The following is an 18,092-nucleotide window of genomic DNA, read 5'->3' on the forward strand; positions in this document are numbered from 1 at the left end:
AACATTTAATAGAACAAAACAGTTTCTCACTGAAATTTACATTCTAGTGAGGATACACAGATGACAAACAAACAAATAACTATATAGTTTTTTCCTCCATAGTATAATAAGCACTATGAAGGAAAATGAAGTAGGATAGATGCAATAGGGAGTGACAGGGAGAGAGAGGTTTTACTGCTATTTTGTAAAGCTGGTGGGCGTTAGGACATCACCTTCCTTTTTGAATAGGAGATACTGCGGCATGTGAATTTTGATAGGAATGATCTAAAAGAGAGGGAATAGAGGGAAATATCATGAGAAGAGTTACTGACTAAGCATGGAGTATGGGGTCTAGTAGAAGAGTGGAGCCTTGGATTTAGATTGAAGCTGGATAAGTGTGATGATTAAAATTGAGATTAGTGGAGAGGTACAGTTATTAGTAGTGCCATGATTCAGCCGTGGGAATAGGTGCTAAGGTTTAGCTCAAGGACAAGGTCACTGGGGAGGAGAAGCTCAAGGAATGAGTAACAAGGGTATTATTGGATAGCTATCTGGTGGATATTGAAATCACCAAAAATTATGACAGGAGGGGTGTTGGAGAGAGTTACAATGAACCAAGGGCTAAATTCTTCAAGGAATAAGCGACATGATCCAGGGGTTTGTAGATAACTTCAACAATATTTAAATAAATAAATATAAACCTTTTACCACTTGGAGATACTTGCTCCTGTCTGATCCCTCTTCCCTGACTAGTAGACTGGGGAGCAGTTCTGGTTTGCATTAGTCCAGTGGGACTATCCTTTATCTGGAACTTCAGAGACATTGAAAGCCAAAGGGTATACAAAATTGATAGTTGAATGGGATCAGCTGAATCAATCAACTGGAGAAAGGGGTACATTTGGGTCATCAAAATGAGGCAGTGCTTGGGCAAGGTAGGAGATCTGAGGACCAGGAAGAGGAGAGCATAGGAGAGTGTGAGGGTCAGGTAATTGGATGGCTACTTGGAGATGGGAAAGGCAGAGCAGGGGTGCAGAAGGTGATTGTTACATTTGAGATTTTTAGAGGTCCCTAAAATGAGTGTGACAGAGGTTGTCCAGCTTTACTTACTTAAAGGGCCAAGATCAAAATAGGCAACACTCAAGTACCAAAGAATATTGTCTCTCTTGTATAAAGACATTTTTATAATTGTGACCACTCTAACCAGTCCAGAACCCCATCTCTCCATTCTGACCATTGCTTATAAAAGCTTGTGTTTTTATCATTTCATCAGCCTCTTTTATTTGGTCATATTGGTACATGGAAGTTGAAAAGCATTTTTCTTGGATTAAGAATGTTAAATCAGTTTTACTGGAAGGACTGAGGATTTTCATGTGAGATTGCCCCACTGGAGGGCATTGGGAACAGCAAGGCAGCATCTGCCTACTACTTCAGGGTGGATCAACATTTATTAATGTAAATAGGGAAGGGTGGGGTGTAGAGAGGTCCTGTTTACCCCTGATGCTCTTGGGACTCTAGTGACTGCTGTCATTTGCACTGAAATTTAAAATTCTCTCTCCTTTTTCCATCACGTGACCTGCTTCCCTCACTGAGTCTCTTTATGTTCACAGCCTGTGTAAGATTTTCTCCTGTCTAGAAAAAGCTGCTCAAAATGCAGAACCTTGCTTCCCATCTCCTCTTTTTACTTCCTGCTGCTGTTCTTGAAAATAATTGCTGTATATAGTCAATCCACAAAACATGAGACTAGGTAGAACCTTTACAGATTCTACATTATAAATTTAAGATTGCAATCTCTTCATTTTCACAAATGCCAAAGATGGGGGTCTCTGCTTTCATTTCTTTCCTGTCAAAAGGACTAAATTTAGCTGGTTGATTTACTTTTTTATCATCCAAACATTAATTCTGAAAGGCAAATAAGTTTTTCCAGATGAACTTTAAAAAGATGATATATCTGATCCCTAAAGCACCAAATCAGAAGTAATACATTAAGGACTTTTTCTGGTAGTGAGGTTTTTTTTTTCACATTCCCATTTACCATTTAGTAGATTTCCTCTCTAAATGCAGAAATAAGGTGTGAGAGTATGCATTCATCTGTATTTTCTGTTAAGGTAAAACAGGGGTATATCTTCAATGTTATACCATGCTGTGCAGATTATAAATGAACCCTTAGAATTTTGACTTTCAGTATTGATATAAACATATTATTTATTTGTTTTCCTTAATTTATGCTGCTTGTTTGTGAGAGAAATGAGTTGATTAGAAATAAAGAACCCCGAAGGTTGTATGTGTTGAGGTAGTAAAATCACTTTTGAGTTGGTGCATTACACAACTCTTGGCATGGCCATAAATTTATTGTCATTCCTCTCCTTAACTCCTTAGTAAATTTTCCAGTTACTGTTCCAAACTGTTCTCATACATATCCAGCTTTCAGCCTCCCATCATCCCTTAGGTAACCTTGCCTCCTCTTTACTTGGGAGATTTTGAAACCATCTTTGAAACCATGTGGCTGCCTCAGCCTCCTCCTATAGTAAACTCACTTTATCTTTGAAGGTAAACCATAGTGTTATAACATGGCCATGGTTTTGAGACATTGCTAATTGACTGTTGTCCAAGCTGTTTTTAGGGCCCTTCAGCTGCAGTTGGTGCTTTTGAGGGACCAATGTAAGAAGAATCTTTATAATACACTTGTTTTATCTAGGTTCTGTTTATATTCAGCCAATGCTTACCATGAAGCATTTTAACATACTTTTCACATTTCTGAGTTGTAACTTTGATTCACCTTTTCAGGGAGCCTGTAAGGGACACATGGGTGTTGTATTTGCTGATTTCTAGTATGCTTGAGAATGTGGATTATGTTGCAGATTAGAAGTATCTTAACGCCAAGATTTAAAATCAGAGTTTTAAAAGTTCTTTCATAATCTGTATAGCAGATAGAACATTGAAGATATATGATTAGGAAGGGGATGGGGTGAAATCTTAATGGTATTAACTGGAAATTTAGTTCATAATTGTTCTGGGAGCAAGCTACTGATTCATTCGTTTATTAATTCCACCAATATTTATTGACCACCTGCTGTGCGCCAAGCATGATTTTAGGCACTGGGGATACAGCAGTGAAGAAAGGGACAAAAATCCTTGCCCTCAATGAACTAATTCTCCTCAAAAATAAACCACATTAATAAATAAAATACAGGGTGATAAGTGCAAAGAGAAAGAAGTAAAGGAGGAAAGGAAATAGAGCTGTTGGCTTGGAGACTGAAGTTAGGTTGGCAAGGGAAGGACTCACTGAAGAGGTGATTCTTATGTAAAGACCTGGTGTACGAAGAAGGTAAATAACTTGCTTTTTTTTTTTTTGAAACTTTTTATTTTATACTGGAGTATAGGCGATTAACAGTGTCATGATAGTTTCAGGTGAACAGCAAAGCGACTCAGCCATACATATACATCTATCCATTCTCCTCCAAACTCCCAGTGAAGGCAAATGGAGGAGCAACACTCCCTATGAACACATAAACAGAGACTGGTGCTTTCTTTACTCTGTTTGCTGCTGAGTCAGAGGTGGAAACTAAAGCAATGGAGTGAGACCTTCCTAGGAGGTCTTGAGCCAGTGGAGCAAGCTGGGTGCTCCAGGTTTGGGTGTTGTATGTGTTTGGCTTAGGTAACTGGTGACCTAGGAAATAATGTTGAAGTTGGAAATTACCCCGAGAAACAATCTGGTTCAACCCTCTCACTGTATAATGGAGGAAATAGAATGGGCCCCAAAATGCTTGTTAGGCTGAATTGACCAAAATAATATCCGTGAAGATCCAGCACTAAACCTACATATCTCTTTCGTGATTGACTGTTCATTAACAATACTTCACTTCCTTCCAGTACCACCACTGCCATGGGGGTCACTATGAACTATTTTAAACTCAGCTCATAAGATGTGGCTGGGAAACTTGGAAAATAATCCCATAATAACCATTTCCCTTCTCTGTCAATTCTCTTCTTTAAAAGTGATGAACGTTGTCATGACATTGACTTCTGAAGACATTGACAACATCACAAAAATCTCTATAATGGAAGCTGTGGGCCACCAATTTCTTTTTTTTTTTTTGAATTTTATTAATTTTTTAATACAGCAGGTTCTTATTAGTCATCAATTTTATACACATCAGTGTATACATGTCAATCCCAATTGCCCAGTTCATCACACCCCCACCCCCACCCCTTGCTGCTTTCCCCCCTTGGTGTCCTTACGTTTGTTCTCTACATCTGTGTCTCAATTTCTGCCCTGCAAACCGGTTCAATTGTACCATTTTTCTAGGTTCCAAATATATGTGTTAATATACGATATTTGTTTTTCTTTCTGACTTACTTCACTCTGTATGACAGTCTCTAGATCCATCCACGTCTCTACAAATGACCCAATTTCGTTCCTTTTTATGGCTGAGTAACATTCCATTGAATATATGTACCACATCTTCTTTATCCATGCGTCTGTTGATGGGCATTTATGTTGCTTACATGACTTGGCTATTATAAATAGTGCTGCAATGAATATTGGGTGCATGTGTCTTTTTGAATTATGGTTTTCTCTGGGTATAAGCCCAGTAGTGTGATTGCTGGATCATATGTTAATTCTATCTTTAGTTTTTTAAGGAGCCTCCATACTGTTCTCCACAGTGGCTGTATCAATTTACATTGCCACCAACAGTGCAAGAGGGTTCCCTTTTCTCCACACCCTCTCCGGCATTTATTGTTTGTATTTTTTTTTTTTCCCAGCACGCAGGCCTCTCACTGTTGTGGCCTCTCCCGTTGCGGAGCACAGGCTCTGGACGCGCAGGCTCAGTGGCCATGGCTCATGGGCCCAGCCGCTCCACGGCATGTGGGATCTTCCCGGACCGGGGCATGAACCTGCGTCCCCTGCATCGGCAAGCAGACTCTCAACCACTGCGCCACCAGGGAAGCCCTGTATATTTTTTGATGATGGCCATTGTAACTGGTTTGAGGTGATACCTCATTGTAGTTTTGATTTGCAATCCTCTAATAATTGGTGATTATTGATTATTATTCTCTAATAATTGGTGATTGGAGCAGCTTTTCCTGTGCTTCTTGGCTACCTGTATGTCTTCTTTGGAGAAATGTCTATTTAGGTCTTCTGCCCATTTTTGGATTGGGTTGTTTGTTTTTTTAATATTGAGCTGCATGAGCTGTTTATATATTTTGGAGATTAATCCTTTGTCCGTTGATTCGTTTGCAAATATTTTCTCCCATTCTGAGCATTGTCTTTTCTTTCTTTATGGTTTCCTTTGCTGTGCAAAAGCTTTAAAGTTTCATTAGGTCCCATTTGTTTATTTTTGTTTTTATTTCCATTACTCTAGGAAGTGGATCAAAAAAATACCTTGCTGTGATTTATGTCAAAGAGTGTTCTTCCTGTGTTTTCCTCGAACAGTTTTATAGTGTCTGGTCTCACATTTAGGTCTCGAATCCATTTTGAGATTTTTTTTGTGTATGGTGTTAGGGAGTGTTCTAATTTCATTCTTTTACATGTAGCTGTCCAGTTTTCCCAGCACCACTTATTGAAGAGACTGTCTTTTCTCCATTGTATATCCTTGCCTCCTTTCTCATAGATTAGCTGACCATAGTGCATGGGTTAACCTCTGGGCTTTCTATCTTGTTCCATTGATCTATATATCTGTTTCTGTGCCAGTACCATATTGTCTTGATTACTGTAGCTTTGTGGTATAGTCTGAAGTCAGGGAGTCTGATTCCTCCAGCTCTGTTTTTTTCCCTCAAGACTGCTTTGGCTATTCAGGGTCTTTTGTGTCTCCATACAAATATTAAGATTTTTTTGTTCTAGTTCTGTAAAAAATGCCATTGGTAATTTGAAAGGGATAGCATTGAATCTCTAGATTGCTTTGGGTAGTATAGTCATTTTCACAATATTGATTCTGCCAATCCTACAGCATGGTATATCTCTCCATCTGTTGGTATCATCTTTAATTTATTTCATCAGTGTCTTATAGTTTTCTGCATACAGGTCTTTTGTCTCCCTAGGTAGGTTTATTCCTAGGTATTTTATTCTTTTTGTTGCAATGGTAAATGGGAGTGTTGTGTTAATTTCTCTTTCAGATTTTTCATCATTAGTATATAGGAATGCAAGAGATTTCTGCACATTAATTTTGTATCCTGGAACTTTACCAAATTCATTGATTAGCTCTAGTAGTTTTCTGGTGGCATCTTTAGGATTCTCTATGTATAATATCATCTCATCTGCAAATAGTGACTGTTTTACTTCTTTTCCAATTTGTATTTCTTTTATTTCTTTTTCTTCTCTGATTGCTGTGGCTAGGACATCCAAAACTATGTTGAATAATAGTGGTGAGAATGGACATCCTTGTCTTGTTCCTGATCTTAGAGGAAATGTTTTCAGTTTTTCACCATTGAGAATGATATTTGCTGTGGGTTTGTCGTATATGGCCTTTATTCTGTTGTGGTAGATTCCCTCTATGCCCACTTTCTGAAGAGTTTTTATCATAAATCGGTGTTGAATTTTGCCAAAAGCTTTTTCTGCATCTATTGAGATGACAGTATGGTTTTTCGTCTTCAGTTTGTTAGTTTGTTAACATGGTGTATCACATTGATTGATTTGCGTATATTGAAGAATCCTTGCATCCCTGGGATAACTCCCACTTGATCATGGTGTATGATCCTTTTAATATGTTGTTGGATTCTGTTTGCTAGTATTTTGTTGAGGATTTTTGCATCTGTATTCATCAGTGATATTGGTCTGTAATTTTTTGTAGTATCTTTTTCTGGTTTTGGTATCAGGGTGATGGTGGCCTAATAGAGTGAGTTTGGGAGTGTTCCTTCCTCTGCAGTTTTTGGGAAGATTTGAGAAGGATAGGTGCTAACTCTTCTCTAAATGTTTGATAGAATTTACCTGTGAAGCCATCTAGTCCTGGACTTTTGTTTGTTGAAAGATTTTTTTTTTTTTTTTTTTTGCGGTACACGGGCCTCTCACTGTTGTGGCCTCTCCCGTTGTGGAGCAACAGGCTCTGGACGCGCAGGCTCAGCGGCCATGGCTCACAGGCGCAGCCGCTCCGTGGCACATGGGATCTTCCTGGACTGGTGCATGAACCTGTGTACCCCGCATCAGCAGGCGGACTCTCAACCATTGTGCCACCAGGGAAACCCTTTTGGAAGATTTTTAATCACAGTTTTAATTTCATTATTTGTGATTGGTCTGTTCATATTTTCTATTTCTTCCTCGTTCCATCTTGGAAAGTTATACCTTTCTAAGAATTTGTCCATTTCTTCCAGGTTGTCCATTTTATTGGCATAGAGTTGCTTGTAGTAGTCTCTTAGGATGCTTTGTATTTCTGTGGTGTCTGTTGTAACTTCTTTTTCTTTTCTTTTTTTTTTTTTTTTTTGCGGTACACGGGCCTCTCACTGTTGTGGCCTCTCCCGTTGTGGAGCACAGGCTCCAGATGCGCAGGCTCAGTGGCCATGGCTCACGGGCCTAGCCGCTCTGCGGCATGTGGGATCTTCCTGGACCGGGTCACATACCCGTGTCCCCTGCATCAGCAGGTGGACTCTCAACCACTGCGCCACCAGGGAAGCCCTCATTTTCAATTTTATTGATTTGAGTCCTTTCCCTCTTTTTCTTGATGAGTCTGGCTAATGGTTTATCAATTTTGTTTATCTTCTCAAAGAACCAGCTTTTAGTTTTATTGATCTTTGCTATTGTTTTCTTTGTTTCTATTTCATTTATTTCTGCTCTGATCTTTATGATTTCTTTCCTTCTGCTACCTTTGGGTTTTGTTTGTTCTTCTTTCTCTAGTTCCTTTATGTGTAATGTTAGATTGTTTATTTGAGATTTTTCTTGTGTCTTGAGGTAGGCTTGTAACTTACCTCTTTGAACTGCTTTTGCTGCATCCCATACATTTTGGATCATCATGTTTTCATTGTCATTTGTCTCTAGGTATTTTTTGATTTCCTCTTTGATTTCTTCAATGCTCTCTTGGTTATTTAGTAATGTATTGTTTAGCCTCCATGTGTTTGTTTTTTTACGTTTTTTCCCTGTGATTCATTTATAATCTCATACTGTTGTGGTCAGAAAAGATGCTTGATATGATTTCAATTTTCTTAAATTTACTGAGGCTTGATTTGTGACCCAAGATGTGATCTATCCTGGAGAATGTTCCGTGTGCACTTGAGAAGAAAATGTTATCTGCTGTTTTTGGATGGAATGTCCTATAAATGTCAATTAAATCTATCTGCTCTATTGTGTCATTTAAAGTTTGTGTTTCCTTATTAACTTTCATTTTGGATGATCTGTCCATTGGTGTAAGTGAGGTGTTAAAGTTCCCCACTATTATTGTGTTACTGTCGATTTCTTCTTTTACAGCTGTTAGCAGCTGCCATATGTATTGAGGTGCTCCTATGTTGGGTGCATATATATTTATAATTGTTATATGTTCTTCTTGGATTGATCCCTTGATCATTATGTAGTGTCCTTCCTTGTCTCTTGTAACAGTCTTTATTTTAAAGTCTATTTTATCTGATATGAGTATTGCTACTCCAGCTTTCTTTCTTTTTTTTGCGGTACGGAGGCCTCTCACTGTTGTGGCCTCTCCTGTTGTGGAGCACAGGCTCCGGACTGGCAGGCTCAGCGGCCATGGCTCATGGGCCCAGCTGCTCCGTGGCACATGGGATCATCCTGGACCAGGGCATGAACCCATGTCCCCTGCATCAGCAGGCAGCCTCTCAACCTCTGCACCACCAGGGAAGCTTTCTTTTGATTTCCAGCTTTCTTTTGATTTCCATTTGCATGGAGTATCTTTTTCCATCCCCTTACTTTCAGTCTGTATGTTTCCCTAGGTCTGAAGTGGGTGTCTTTTAGACAGCATATATATGGGTCTTGTTTTTGTATCCATTCAGCAAGCCTGTGTCTTTTGTTTGGAGCATTTAATCCATTCACGTTTAAGGTAATTATCAATATGTATGTTCCTATGACCATTTTCTAATTGTTTTGGGTTTGTTTTTGTAGGTCCTTTTCTTCTCTTGTGTTTCCTACTTAGAGAAGTTTCTTTAACATTTGTTGTGGAGCTGGTTTGGTGGTGCTGAATTCTCTTAGCTCTTGCTTGTTTGTAAAGCTTTTGATTTCTCCATCGAATCTGAATGAGATCCTTACTGGGTAGAGCAATCTTTGTTGTAGGTTCTTCCCTTTCATCACTTTAAGTATATCATGCCGCTCCCTTCTGGCTTGTAGAGTTTCTGCTGAGAAATCAGCTCTTAATCTTATGGGAGTTCCCTTGTATGTTATTTGTAGTTTTTCCCTTGCTGCTTTCAATAATGTTTCTTTGTCTTTAATTTTTGCCAATTTGATTATTATGTGTATTGGCATGTTTCTCCTTGGGTTTATCCTGTATGGGACTCTCTGCATTTCTTGGACTTGGGTGGCTATTTCCTTTCCCACGTTAGAATTTTTCAACTATAATCTCTTCAAATATTTTCTCTGGTTCTTTCTCTCTCCCTTCTCCTTCTGGGATCCCTATAATGAGAATGTTGTTGCATTTAATGTTGTCCCAGAGGTTTCTTAGGCTGTTTTCATTTCTTTTCATTCTTTTTTCTTTTCCATAGCAGTGAATTCCGCAATTCTGTCTTCCAGGTCAGTTATCCGTTTTTCTGCCTCAGTTATTCTGCTATTGATTCCTTCTAGTGTATTTTTCATTTCAGTTATTTTATTGTTCATCTCTCTTTGTTTGTTCTTTAATTCTTCTAGGTCTTTGTTAAACATTTCTTGCATCTTCTCGATCTTTGCCTCCATTCTTTTTCTTAGGTCCTGGATCATCTTCATTATCATTATTCTGAATTCTTTTTCTGGAGGGTTGCCTATCTCCACTTCATTTACTTGTTTTTCTGGGGTTTTATCTTGTTCCTTCATCTGGTACATAGCCCTCTGCCTTTTCATCTTGTCTATCTTTCTGTGAATGTGGTTTTTGTTCCACAGGTTGCAGGATTGTAGTTCTTCTTGCTTCTGCTGTCTGTCTTCTGGTTGATGAGGCTATCTAAGAGGCTTGTGCAGTTTTCCTGATGGGAGGGACTGGTGGTTGGTAGAGCTGGCTGTTGCTCTGGTGGGCAGAACTCAGTCTCCCATTTCTTTTCACAAGAGCTTCCTTAAAGTTTTTGTTTTCTTTTTCTCTGTTGGGCTGGGCAGAGCAGGTGGTTCTCTCTGAACTATTGATTTGGAATTGGCTGCAATGATTGTTTAATTCTGTGTGCATCATTCAGCTCTAGTCTGCCCTGCTGCACAATAGACATTTATGGTTGAATGGAGGTGTGTACATGCACTTCAACAGGGACTGGTAAAGCCCAATGCATCCTGGAAGCTCTTCTATTTAATGCAAAATACCCCTTAAACTTTGTAATTATGAATTTGAATTTTGTCTTTTGGACACCTAATTTCACCGTTTCCTAGATAGTGGGGTTGAGATTTGTAACATTCTGCGTTGGTGAGCAGGTTAATTGTGTATGAAGTAAGCCTTCATTAATGCAACAAGCTGCTTCCTCTCTCTTATATCCACATTGCATTATAGAAATGGCTTCTACAATGTATAATCGTAGAGGACATCTTCAGAGACTGTTTTCTGCCAGGCCTACAAAAATTATCAGGATGTTATCAGAATTATCAGGAATCACAACCATGGTGATTACAAGGGAATACTTGCTGTGATTCATGGAAGGCTGTTTACCTCGTGTGAGTGAAGAGTTGTGTTTTGTGTGTGTCTCTGTGTGTGTACACATGTGTACAAGTACATGTATGTGTCTGAACAGTACCTAATTACTTGGTTTTTCCTCCCTGCCTCTCATTGTTTCTAGAACTGTTTAATTTTCCATTACTCTTCTAGGACTTTACGTAGAGATAAAAAAGAATACTTGAAATATAAATACCCTTAAAGGAATCATGATTTTTAGAGACTGGCATATTGATTTATTTTAGCTACTTAAGATATTTTTACATGACCAACCCAAGAGAAAGAATGTTTTTGATATTTAATCATTTCAGATATGCAAATTGTGACTTTTCTAGTTACCTGGGATGAAATCAAGTAGCAGATATTTCTGGCAGCAGTGTTCTTCAAAACATTCAACTAGGGCTTCCCTGGTGGCGCAGTGGTTGGGAGTCTGCCTGCCAATGCAGGGGACGCGGGTTTGTGCTGCGGTCCGGGAGGATCCCACATGCCACGGAGCATCTGGGCCCGTGAGCTATGGACGCTGAGCCTGCACGTCCGGAGCCTGTGCTCCACAATGGGAGAGGCCACAACAGTGAGGGGCCCGCGTACAGCAAAAAAAAAAAAAAGAAAAAGATTCAACTAGCATAGTTCTGCATACCTAGCATATGCTATATAAATAGCTGTAGATTAGCTGACCATGGATATTGTCAATTTCTTTTCATTCATTTAAAAATTTCAATTGTCCAAGTATGCATGCCTGCAGAGTGTAACAAATCCTTATTATGAGTCCATTTTGCTTTAGATTCTGGGTATACAATGGTGAACAAGAGAGAGTTTTTGCCTTCAAGGAATTTACTTATAGTGGATGATAATGAAACTTCTAAGGCCATTTTGTTGAATTATATATGTTATATTAAGCATACTGAGTGCATTGCCCTATGCATGGCGCTAGTGATACAAAAAAAATTAACGAAGTACTCTTGCCCTCAGGAAGCTTAAAGACTAATTATCTCTAATTAGTCTTTATCTCAAGACCCATGCACATGACTAAATAGCTAGCTGTGTAAGGCCTTGTAGGGTGACAGAAGAGGGATGCTCATCTGGTCCTTTCCTCTCTGTTCCAGACACATGGCTGTCTCCCTCATATACTCCATGGATGGAGTTTCCTGACTCCTCCAGTGACTCAGATTTCTACACTTAGAATTCTTCCCTGCTTTACTTTCATCTATCATTTTTAAACTTCTTTCTTATATTCTCTCATAGCTTCAAAGGGAAAATATCTAGTCACTCTATTCTCACAGAATCCTTTCTGCTTGGAAGAATAATCATTCAGCACAGGGGCTGGGTTTTTTCAGGTATATTATCTCCACTGAACCATTTAAATCCCTTTTTGCTCTCAGTTTTGATCATTTCAGATTGCATCTGCCGAAGGCCCATTATTGCCACTCTTTAATCAACTTAGTGACCTTCATCACACTGTAGGCAAAGACCCATAGAAGTAATTTTAGCAGAAGTGAATCCCTCATACTTGATTTGATGAAAGGATAAAATCGCTCTATTCAACCTAAGTGACCCTATTTGGACTTTTTATTTAACAAAATCCTGGATTAGCTTAGATTGTCAGTGACCATCTTCATGTAAGATAAAATATAATCACATGACAATGTTAACCTCTTGAAATTGGTTTTAAAGGGGAAAGAGACACAATTAGGTAGAATAAGTGAGAGAGGAAAGGAGGGAGGGCTTTAGAGTAGACTTTATTTTTAGTTTCTTTATTGCAGATGCTAAATTCAGATTTCTAAATATGAATACAGCGTGTCAGACAGCTTTGTGATGGTGCAGACTGCATCATTTATTCTGTAGATGACTGAGCAGGGGAATGCTCTCAGGTTTTATGACTAAATCAAAAATACATTTCCTTTCTTGTAGATGCCTAAATAACACATACACCATAAAGCCTCTGACTGAATATTTCTTCTACGGAAGAGGTGTATAATCTTATAAAAAGATTGGTTGCTTTGGTCTGTGTTTATATACAGAGATATATTTTGTTCTTTCTTGTTGTGACCATTGAAGTTGTCTTTTCACTGATTTCACTGTCTCCAATTTCTCCCTATTCCAATCAGCTTTGTATTCTGCTATTGAATTAATCTTTGGGAAACTCTTATATCACTCTTCTACTCCAAACTTTGGCCTCATGTTGTTTCTCTAACAAAGGTCAAGCATTTTATCCTAATATTGTAAATACTCCGTTCATTTTTTAAAATGTTATTTATGAGTATTTTCTTTTATTAGTTCTGTTTCAATCAAATGAAACTACTGCTAATTGTCATATCCAATACAAACTTTTCAATTTCTAAGCCTTTTCCTTAAACACACTCTCCATTTTCTTAAAGTACATTTCTCTGATCTCCTTACACCTAAAGCTTTTCTGTATTTCAAGACTGAAAGGCCACTACTTTTACAAAGTTTTCCCATGATCTCCATTACCATAAGTCCTCTTTCTTTAGCTTAAACTCCCAATACGTTTTATTTATGTATTTTGTTGTTCTAACACTTCTTATCCTAATGTATGTAATGTATATGTATGTATACACACAGTTGATATCTATATCTTATTAACTTTGCTAGACTAAACCTACTAAAGGAAACAATAGTATAACCTTCATTGTACCAGTTCTTTGTGTACTATCTTTCATACAATAGGCATCTAATAATTATTCCTAATTTAGAATTTGATATCAGGCTTGTCTGTGTTAATCTATAGCCAAAGGTGTAGAATTACGGAAATGCAGAAGTAAAAGGACCCTCAACATAAATAATTTTACTGTTGAGAACAGTGAAAGTGATTCTATTCCATGATGAAACTACATCAGAGGGTATGTGGTAGCCCATCCATATCAGCTGGAATTTCTGGCAAGGGAATAGAAGGATGATGAAAATCGCTTGTGTAGTTAATTGACAGTACTGCAAAACGTATTAAAAAGTGATATAATTGAAATACTATTTCAGTAGTATTTAGATTCAAAAGAGGAAGAGTAACAGCATGTGACAGACTACAATATGTGGTCCTGGTACCAATCAGGAGGGACAGTAAGGTCAGGAATCAAAGGCTACATACAGTTTAGGCAGCTATAAATGCTTGATTCAGAGAGGTGGCTCTCATTTTTCATGGCATTTAACTAAAGAGTTGAGTGGGGTGGGATCAATGTTCAAGATACACAGTACACACACTTGGTGCCCCTGGAGGAGAAAAACAAAAGTGGGAAAGAATGAATGTTTAAAATCACATTCAAGAAAATGTACTGATATAAATGAAGATCTGAATCTACATATTACAAGGGCCATTTGTATCTGTAAAAATGGACCCATGATGATTATCTCTGAAACAGCAAAGAAGACAAAGTCATTCATAAAGGAAAGGAAGTAGGTTGACATCGAATTTCTCAATAAATGTTCAAAACAATAAGTGAAGGAATAACATCTTCAAGATACTCAAGAAAGAAGGTGAAGGATGTTACTCCATTCAAGTTGTCCTTTAAATGTGAAGGCTCTAGGAAAAATATGGAACATGCAAGAACTCAGGGGTTATTGTCCCTAGAAGCTTTTCCTAGCAAAATTACTACAAGATGAGCTTTATAAAAAAGTGCCATGGGGGACTTTGACCGAGACATCAGTGGTGAGTGTTTTATATATCTAACTGTAGATCAAAGATCTTAAAGTTGTGGACAAGGACTAAAGAAGAGTTTGTCAGTGTTAAATGCAGTGCCAAAGTAAAAATGACAGAACTAAAACACAGAGAAAGGTGGGAAGGAGGGAATTAAATGATTTCTTTGGATATTGTTTAAAGCTGACGAATAATAGAAACTTTAGTATATTTAAGAGTAGAAAGATTAGGCACAAGAAAGATATTAATATTGACTAAAAGTACATGATGGAGAAGAGAAGCGGGTGGAAAAGCTATTGTAAATGAATTTTATTGTGACTCACAATCGTGGAACAATATGTATTGTCTGGTGGAAAAGGGGGGCTATGAACGTTACCCAAAATATTAATAAAAAGACAAGCAACAGAATAAAATTTCAAATTCTTTGATGCCAAAAGAACACAGAAACAAAACAAAACTTAGTGGCTTACAGCCTAAGAATGAAAAGAACTGCAAGGAAATCTTAAATATCATTCAGTAACGTTATTGTAAATAGTGATATTGAGATTGCTATTTTGTGGTTTCTTGTATGTTATGGAATAAACCAATAATTAAACTGAGATTTTCAGTGTATGAAAAACAGGTACAAGTATTAAATCGAAGAAATTAAATGAAAATCCCGTAATGTTAAATTTGCTTTGGGAATATCAGTTTGATTCATGATAATATATTTCCTGTATCTGTACAGTGGAAAGGCACAGGAGCTATGGCATTCCATCTGGAATCACCATTTTACTGCCCAAATTTTGTTTTCTAAATTCTATTCTTCACAGAAAGGAATCAGGGTTCCTTGGAGAAATGGCTGATTGTAGGCTCGGAGGAAGGAAAATACAAGGTGAATTTAGGACACCTTGTTGTGCTAGAAAGCAAGGGAAGACTCATGGGTTGGGTCATGGGGACAAGCACTAGGAAGTTCTCATTGGCCAAATTTGGCACATTTTGTACATGCAAAAGAACATGACTATAGTTGATTGAAACACATGGCGTACCTAAGCATCCAGAGTCCCGAGTCTTTCAAGATATAAAAGAAGAGAAAGATTTAAAACAATGAGTTATTTGCCACTATTGGAGGTAACTATTAAGTCAAATCCTTCTGAAAACTGGTAATTAAAGACACATTATTATACATTTATCCTCGTTCTTCAGTGGGAAGTATAGTTCTGGTAAACCGAATACTCTAATTCATGAGCAAAAGTTTTCTCTACAGAAGAATGTTAGTTAATAAATACAGAACAAATGAAAGAATTTTGAAAATACACAAAATAATATTATGATATATTTTATGTTTCTATGTATGTTTCATATATATACATATATATTTCCAGGGAAGCCTATAATTTTATATAAAAGTTTCCTGTTGTTAATTTTTTTTTTTTTTTTTTGCCAAAAAACATTCATTTATTCAGCAATCATTTGAGGACCTAGTATGTGCTTTGGGGAAAAAAATGCTGACTGTCTAATGTTTTTGCATTATTTTCCCAAGCCAGGTCACTTAAGAGTTATGAATGCCATTAAACTATATAATTTCAGAACTGGAAGGACCCAAGAAGGTCATTTGGTCACTCCCTGCTCCATGCCCCTTCTCATTTCATAAACAGGAATCACATTATCCACTCTCATAACATGAATACTTTATGAACACTATCAGTAACTGAGGAGAGAAAGAAATTGACAAACTTCTAAGAAGCTAAAAAATCATTGCACCATATGAAGGTTTGGCTTGTAATTTTAAAATGCTAAGCACTTCTTTCATTTATTTGTTTTTAATCTTCAGAAAATTAAAACACGCAGATGGCCAATCTAGGTCATTATGAATTTTTTTTCTTTCTTTGACCGAATTGCTATTTCCTCTAGATTAATATCAGACTTGAGCTGCATGGCTGAGGCAGAAGTTCAGGGACCAGGGCATACAAGTGCCCTCTCCACTCAATAACCAGCAAACTAATTTGATGTTCCTATTGACTTGAATCTGTCTGCTTTATATCTTGAGCTTACGAGTGTGTGACCTCTTCTGCAGAGATCTGCTGCTTCCGGGCATTTTGTAAAGTGCTGAAATTGTCTGGAAAACTGCTCTTTGTGCTTTGCAAAATAATGGAAAGAGAGTATTTCCTATCTGACTACTGCACTGATTTCCTAGTAATAAAATTGAAGATGTATGTTTTAATTTTATTTCCATTTAGTTTTGAGAACCATCTTGAGGTATTTTGGTTCCTAACTCTGACTCCTTATCTGTCATCTTTTATGATTCATTGTTTCTCTCAGCTGTAATTTCTTTTCAACTCTTCTTCATAAAAAGCAGCTCCATATTTTCCTGAGTCATTTTCTGTTTCTAATACAAAAGATAATATTTGGCCAGAATCTCAATCTTGAAATGCCATCCATTTTCTAATGTGTTTAGCAATCAGGCAATTAAGAAACTGGCCTTCTCTTTCATCATCTCAGGAAATTAGAGAGATTTTCTTCATGGCTGAACTGCGTTTCTGAAAAAAATTGAGAGGGCTTTTGTAATTTATACAGAAATTTTGTTTTCTTTGAACTTTTGTGCATATATTGGTCATTTAAGAAATAAGGAACTTAATTTTCTCTTTTTCCTTTCTTTTTCTTACCTTTGTTATTGTCCTTTTGAAACCTTGCCAGGGCCAAAATGAGTTATTTCAGTGTCCAAGTAACTATGCTTTTGTTTTAGCCATTAAAATAGCAAAGCATGTTATTTTATGGAGGTTATGAAGCAATCTAATAGTTTGTTTCTGTACTCACACAGCAGGAGGCTTTCCCTGGAGGCCTTGAACCACTTCCTGGACATAATTTATTTCCCCAGGTCCTGGGTCTTTACAGACAGCAAGAAGTCTAAAACAGCTTAGGAAGGAAATAACCTTTGTCCTAGGATTTGCACTCATGTCATTGTCTTCTCTTTGCTAGGACTGTTGTTTCTGATTCCCTGACCGAACTCTGAGGACTTGGGTCTTACCTCCCTGGATTGACTTACTCTGTCAGATACCTTCTCTAACGGAACTGCCCCTGCAGACTCCTGCTCACCCTGATCACATTCTTCCGGTAAGATTTTTGCTAAGACTGTGACGTTATTGCCGGCTGGTGCTCTGTCTTCTTCATTCCTGGATCTTCTAACGTAGTATCTTGCCCAGAGTGGGAACTTGATAAACAGTGGCTGCATGATAGTATTGACTGTAGCACACAGTGAGTTGGTCAGAGGTGAGTTGGAGATGCTGTGTTGCTGAGAATTTGTGTGGAGTCTTAGTGTGAGAAAGCCGAGGAGGATGGAGTGGGTACTGAATTATTTTCTTGTATACTTCTCTTTTCCCTTTTCTGTATTTATTCGCACTGAGCTGAAGTAAGTGTTGGTCAGTGCTTGACTGGAAATAGACCATTCCTCTGAATTATATTCTCATTGGCTCCTTGATTTTTCCATTTTCTATCCTTCATTGCCCTTTCCAGAATGATATGAATCCCCTTTACCTGAGTAATAGTGCAGGGGATTATCACCTTCCTCATTTAAAAGGTATAGTGATGGGCTTCCCTGGTGGCGCAGTGGCTAAGAATCCTCCTGCCAATGCAGGGGACACGGGTTCGAGCCCTGGCGTGGGAAGATCCCACATGCCGCGGAGCAACTAAGCCCGTGCGCCACAACTACTGAGCCTGCGCTCTAGAGGCCGCAAGCCACAACTACT

General features: G+C 38.0%; 1 long non-coding RNA gene across 1 annotated transcript in view; it reads left to right on the top strand.

Moving 5' to 3' along the window:
* The window catches only part of LOC132435437 (uncharacterized), a 218,835-nt gene extending 201,375 nt beyond the window's left edge, over window positions 1-17,460 (top strand). Inside the window, exon 3 of the long non-coding RNA XR_009521539.1 lies at window positions 17,326-17,460. This is a non-coding gene — a long non-coding RNA (uncharacterized lncRNA). The remainder of the gene's footprint in view (window positions 1-17,325) is intronic.
* The last annotated feature ends 632 nt before the right edge of the window (window positions 17,461-18,092 follow it).

The sequence above is a fragment of the Delphinus delphis genome, chromosome 12, assembly GCF_949987515.2.
Source record: "Delphinus delphis chromosome 12, mDelDel1.2, whole genome shotgun sequence".
Taxonomy (NCBI): domain Eukaryota; kingdom Metazoa; phylum Chordata; class Mammalia; order Artiodactyla; family Delphinidae; genus Delphinus; species Delphinus delphis.